Source organism: Mesoplodon bidens, assembly GCF_964165515.1.
Source record: "Mesoplodon bidens genome assembly, chromosome: 20".
Lineage (NCBI taxonomy): Eukaryota > Metazoa > Chordata > Mammalia > Artiodactyla > Ziphiidae > Mesoplodon > Mesoplodon bidens.
The window spans coordinates 35,352,362-35,358,504 of NC_138181.1; positions in this window are offsets into that span (position 1 = coordinate 35,352,362).

Consider the following 6,143-nt stretch of genomic DNA (forward strand, 5'->3'; position numbering starts at 1 on the left):
AGATTTTCTTTTTCTTTTACCCCACACAAATGTGCTTAAATCTCAAGTTTCTCCCTGAAAAGAACCTGACACGTGCCTTTTATGGTAAAGTGTGTTGATGATCGCCTTGCCCCAGAAGCAGTAAGGAATGCAGGCCCTTCAGAGGTGGCTCCAAACTGTAAACAGAGAACTTGAGTCTGTTTTCAGACACAGTAGAACAATATGAAAATAGCTATCATGGACCCACAAAAAGAGGTAAACCGGGCTTCCCTGATGGCACAGTGGTTGAGAGTCCGCCTGCCGATGCAGGGGAAGCGTGTTCGTGCCCCGGTCCAGGAGGATCCCACATGCCGCGAAGCGGCTGGGCCCGTGAGCCATGGCCACTGAGCCTGCGCGTCCAGAGCCTGTGCTTTGCAACGGGAGAGGCCACAACAGTGAGAGGCCCGCATACCACACACAAAAAAAGAGGTAAACCGAGGCAAGCTCAAAATTGTCAAAAAGATGAGTTTACTCGGGAATAGCAGAGGAATTACAATTCAGGACACATGAACTGTAGCAAGCCATAAGCGAGTCAGTTAGAGCTGTGGAACAGGCTGTATTTATGGGCAGGAAATATAAACAGGGGAGAGTCCAGTTAGCGTCTATTAAAATAAAAACAATTTTAAAAAAAGGGACCAGTCCTGAAAGTCCCCTGAGCAGACAAAACCAGACCAGGCAGGCAAACAAAGCTCAATTCAGCCCAACCCAGGTCATTTCTTTTTCAGACCTCTAGAAATCATAAGCAAACTTTCCAAGGCTGATATAAGGCAGCCCTTGACCAAGTCCCTGCTCCAATACTGTCACTTTTCTGTAAACGGGGCATTTACAGGAGCTCTGTTTCTCAGTCCTTAAGTTTCCTTTTTCTGAGGGCACATGCATGAGCTTTTCCGTTTTATATCTTCTGGTTCCATCTTCGATTGAAATCCTGGCACACTATTAGGATGCAAACAAATGCGGGCTGTGACGTTTAAAGAGGGAACATCATCCGGGTGCCGGGAGGTTGGGGTGGTGCCAGGAGTGAGGTCCTAGGAAATGAAGGCCTAACCAAAGTGCGGACACTTGTATCCGTCAGCTATGGCTGCTGTAACAAAACACACAGGCTGGGTGCTTGAACAACAGAAGCTTACGTCTCACAGTTCTGGAGGCTGCCTTCTCCCCGTGTGCTCATGTGGCAGAGAGACGGTGCTCTTCCCTTCTTGTAAGACCACCCGTCCTACGGGATCAGGCCTTGTGACTTCATTTAACCTTAATTTCCCCCTTAAAGGCCCCGTCTCCAAATACAGGGCCTCAGCACAGGAATTCTGGGGGACACCTTTTAGTCCATAGCAGCACTCGTTTCATTCGTTTCCCTCCAGCGACTGGTTATCTATGCCGGACACCAGAGCCTGGGGGGTGGAGATGATGGGGATCCCCAATCTGCCCCTCCCTCAAACTTCACAGCAAGCATGCAGAGGACATGACAGCCACTGTGACAGGGAAGGAAGGTGCGATGGGGCAGCTCAGAAGGACCAGCCGCTTTCAGGACAAGGGGCGGAGGGCAGGGAGGGCTTCTCAGAGGAGATGGCAGGGGACACGGGCATGGCCCACCCACAGGAGCGACCAGCCCCCCAAGAGCAAAGCACGTTCTTCACTCCTGCTGTGCTCAGGAGTTGTTGTTATGTCATAAATATTGTTGAAATGCAATCAGGTGTGACTCTGATAAGGAGTGATCCAAGTTAAATATTCGCACAGGGCATGTGGACTGGCCTGGCTCCCATGAGCCATCAGAATGTAGCTGTTCTTATTCTCACGAGCTCGACGCAACGCAAGGTCACTGCCAAACCCTCCACCGACCTGTGTAAACACCACAAACGCCAGCTGCCCTGACCTGAGGGGCGCTGTCTGAATCTCCCTACTTCACAAACGGGGCAACTCGAGCCAAGAGGCTGTCCTGGCCGGTGTGTGCCGGGCCCAGCCGGCTCTGCACGGAGAACAGCAGGCACGGAAACGAGGAGGGCCGGGCCTCCCCAGGAACCGTGATCTTGAACGTGGAAGCCTGGAGCTTCCTGATGCTGATGAGAACAGGGAGACCGAAGGTTAGAGGCTCGTGTGCAAACACAGACTCTGTGCTGTACACCCCCCCAGCCCTTTAATCCAGCCTCCTACACCCCCATTAGACCACATGCCCCTCCCCCAGCACACCCCCAAATACACAGCCAAGGGCCCAGGTTTCCGCCTTATTCTGCAGCTGAGACGTCTCATCCCCTTCAAATACACAGAACGTTCACTTTTCTTGTTGCTCCTTTGCAGCCTGGGCAGAGGGCCAGCGCTGGGCGGCCCCGTCCCCTGACCTCAGGCTCCCTGGAGCGGCGTCCCCTCATCACATTCGCTTTGGACCTGGCCACCGGAGCTTCCGGCCGCTGCTGGATGCGGGGACGCAGCCACGCAGACCTGCCACCCAGACATGCCGTCCTAACCGCATAGAAGGACTGCGGAAAATACCTAAAGCAAACGTTACGACAGGACCAAGAGTGAAAGAGTGGAGATGAAGTCCTCAGGTGCCAGCAGTAAAGGACGAACCCAGAGCCGGACTGGAAACAGAGAAGCATGTGCTGTTTTGCATGAGAAGTTTTCTGCACCTGACAGAGGCTGCTCCTCCCTCCTCTAAAGACGTTCCCTCCCCTGACTGCTCCCGCCTCGCCCATGGCCTTCTCCCCTCCTTCCTCAAAAGTCAGTGTTCTCTGGGATTTTTAAAAAACTTTATTGTCCTAGGGATTTCATTCACTACCAGGGCTTCAACCGACCCACAGAAGCTATTAAGTTCGGAAGGCAGGTGTACCTTCCGACTCTGTCCGCAGAAAGCCAAGCCCATAGGTGTGATGCCAGGAAGACCCCCATGTGGATACCCGCGCATCTCGTAGCAGCAGACCCTTCTGGGGCTCCTGTTCCCCCAGACTCCACGCAAATCACTGCCTTCCAAAAGCCAGCCCCTGCCTCTCGGCCCCAGGCAGCTCGCCCCTTACCTTCCGAACGTTGGGGTCACGATGCCTCGGAATTAGCATCCCGCTAAGAGCAGTTTTAACCACTGAGTAAGAGGCATTGGGGGTACAAATACTCCAACTCTCTCGCGCCCTGGCCTGGATGATTCTGGGGATTGCCTTTTGCCCTGTTTGCAAGAGTCCCCGTGGAATTCAGCTCCTGTAGTCAATGGTGGCCTTAATAGCACACTTCTGCTTCCTCGTCTTCACACCATCTCTCCCCTCACCTTATTCTTCACGTCTCCCAACTCTCCACGTTCACTCAAACTCTTGCCTCACACTCTTCTTCTAGGCGAAACCCAATGTGAGACACACTTTCAGTGCAAATGTATATGCAACTCTCCATCATTTCCCTGAATCACTTCCTCTTCCTGTTTATCCGGCCTCGGTCAGTGACATCACCTTTTACCTACACCGAGCCAGAAGTCCCCCTCATTCTGTCTCCTTCTGTGTCTGGTGGACTTGTGCTTCTTAACATCCCTTGAATCCATGTGTCCTTTCATCTCCCCTTCACGACCTTAGCTAAGACCCTCCACCAGCTCTTCCCTTGTCTTGCCGAGTCCAATCTTGCCCCTCTCCGTCCACTTCCACACTTCCCTGAGACGCTTTCTAAACCAGCCACTGGTTCATGTGTTTCCTCTGATTCAGATCGTCCATGGCCTCCCTACTGCTTCAGGAGAAAACCAAAACCATTCAAATGACACTAAAAGCCTAAACTCACATACACCACCTCAGATACTGGCCTTGGCCCGTGGTCCCCACATGCCACCCATCAGAGCACCTATCAAGCGTCATGACAACCGTCTGTTCCCTCATCTGTCTCCCCAGCTAGACTTTTGCAGGAAACCACTAGAAAGCTTGTTCCTCACCGCACCCCAAGCCCCTAAAGATCGCCTGGTACGTAATGGGAACCGAATACATACACTTGAATCAGTGAATGAAAAAATGAATGAGTTTGAATGTGCTGAACTCCTGCATTTCTTTTGTCCACACGACTTCTTCACCCCTCTGAGTGTTTGGGGAATTCTTCACTGTCGGAGCTTAGCAGGAGGCTGAAGCGACCCTCCGAAGAGGCTGAATATGCCACATTCTTGCTTTCCCAGGCTCTCTTGCAGCTGGTCCTATGACCAAGGTTCTGCCAACAAGACCCGGCAAGTGGGACTCAGACCCAGGCAGGTGGCACAGTGGGGTCAAAGGTGGGGCTCAAGGTGAAAAGGGCGGGGAAGAGGAGACCTGATCCTGTGCTTCCTTCTCTCTGTCTCTGTACATGTGCTTCTCTATTTCTTTATTTCTCTCATTTTATTTCTCTGCCTCTGTCTTTGTTATCTCGTTATTTCTCTTTTTAGTTCCCTCTAATTTTCTCTATTTCTCTCTGCCTTGATCTCTCTTTTTCTCTTTCCTTTTCTTTCTTTCTCTGTCTCTCTCTGTTTCTCTCCCCCCAGCCTCCCTCCCTCCCTCTGTCTCTGTCTCTCACTGGTCGGGGAGCAGTGGAAGTGTCCGCAAGGCGCGTGGCGTTGTGGTACAGATGGCGCTCTGCTCGCGGCAGCAGCCGTCGCAAAGTCAAGCTCCTGTGTCTCACGCGCAGTGGCTTCAGCACGGGGTCCTCCTCGGACCAGTCCCTTGGAGGAGGTTGGACACTGTTTCTGGAAGCAGAGCTTATAAGCCAGGCTCTTCAGGCACCCAGTGATTCTGTGAGCTACCCCATATCCTCTTAACAAACTCCTCTCTTGCTCAGTCAGCCAGAGCTGCTTCTTGTGCCGGCAAATAAGAACCCTGACAGAGACATTAGGAAAGCGGCTGACAGAATTACAATGAAAATTAACATTAAATAAAATATTTTTTAAATCTTTAGAATTGATGAGACCTTGAGAGCTGCTTAGAGATCAGCTAACACAACATCCCAGTTTGACAGTTGAAAGAATAAGTTTCAATCCAGGCAGCTCAGGGAGACTCAGCCCAGTCTGGACCCCAGGCCTCCTGACTCCACGGGGCCACGTTAGGGATTCGCCTTCTGGGAAGCCACAGTTGAAAGCTTCCTGGGAACACATTTCTTGGGAAAAAGAAAGGCTGGATATGAAAAGATGCTCCATTTCATACGTCATCAGGGAAATGCAGGTTAGAACAATGAGATACCACTACACATCTTTTTGAATGGCCAAGGTACAGACCACAGACAACACCAAATGACAGTGAGGATGCGGAGCAACAGGAACTCTCATTCGCTGCTGGTGAGAATGCAAAATGGTCCAGCCACTTTGAAAGACAGACAGTTTCTTACAAAACTAAACATACCCTTACCATATGATCTAGCCATCACACTCCTTGGTATTTATCCAAAGGAACTGAAAACGTATGCCCAGACAAAAACTTGCACACAAATGTTTATAGCAGCTGTATTCGTAACTGCCCAAACTTGGAAGCCACAAAGATGTCCCTAAGTAGGTGACTTGATAAATAAACTATATTACATCTACCATGGAATATTAAAAGAAACGAGTTATCAAGCCATGAAAAGACCTTGAGGAAACTTAAATGCATATTTTTATGGGAAGGAAGCCAATCTGAAAAGGCTACATACTGTGTGATTCCAACTATATGATGTTCTGGAAAAGGCAAAACAGTAGAGACAGTAAAAGGATCAGTGGTTGTCAGCAGCTGAGCACATAGGGGAGGAATGAATAGAGAGCGCAGAGGATTTTTAGGCCAGCGAAGCTATTCTGGATGATGCTATAACGATGGCTACATGTCACTATCCATTTGTCCAAACCCATAGGATGTGTAACACCAAGAGTGAACCCGAATGTCAACTCCAGACTTTGGGTGACAATGACGTGTCAGTGGAGGTTCATTACTGTAACACACGTACCATCTGGTGAGGGCTGTAGATAGCGGGGGAGTCTGTGCATGGGCAGGGCTGGGGGTATATGGGACCTCTCTGTACCATCCCCTCAATTTTGCTGTGCACTTAAAACTGCTCTAAAACAATTGTCTTGATAAAAAAAATAAATTTCAGTGATAAAAGAGGCCCATAGATTAAAAAGGACTTCAGAGATATCTTAATTTAAAAAAATCCAGAAGCTCAAAAGGCTAGTATTAGTCAACCTTGGG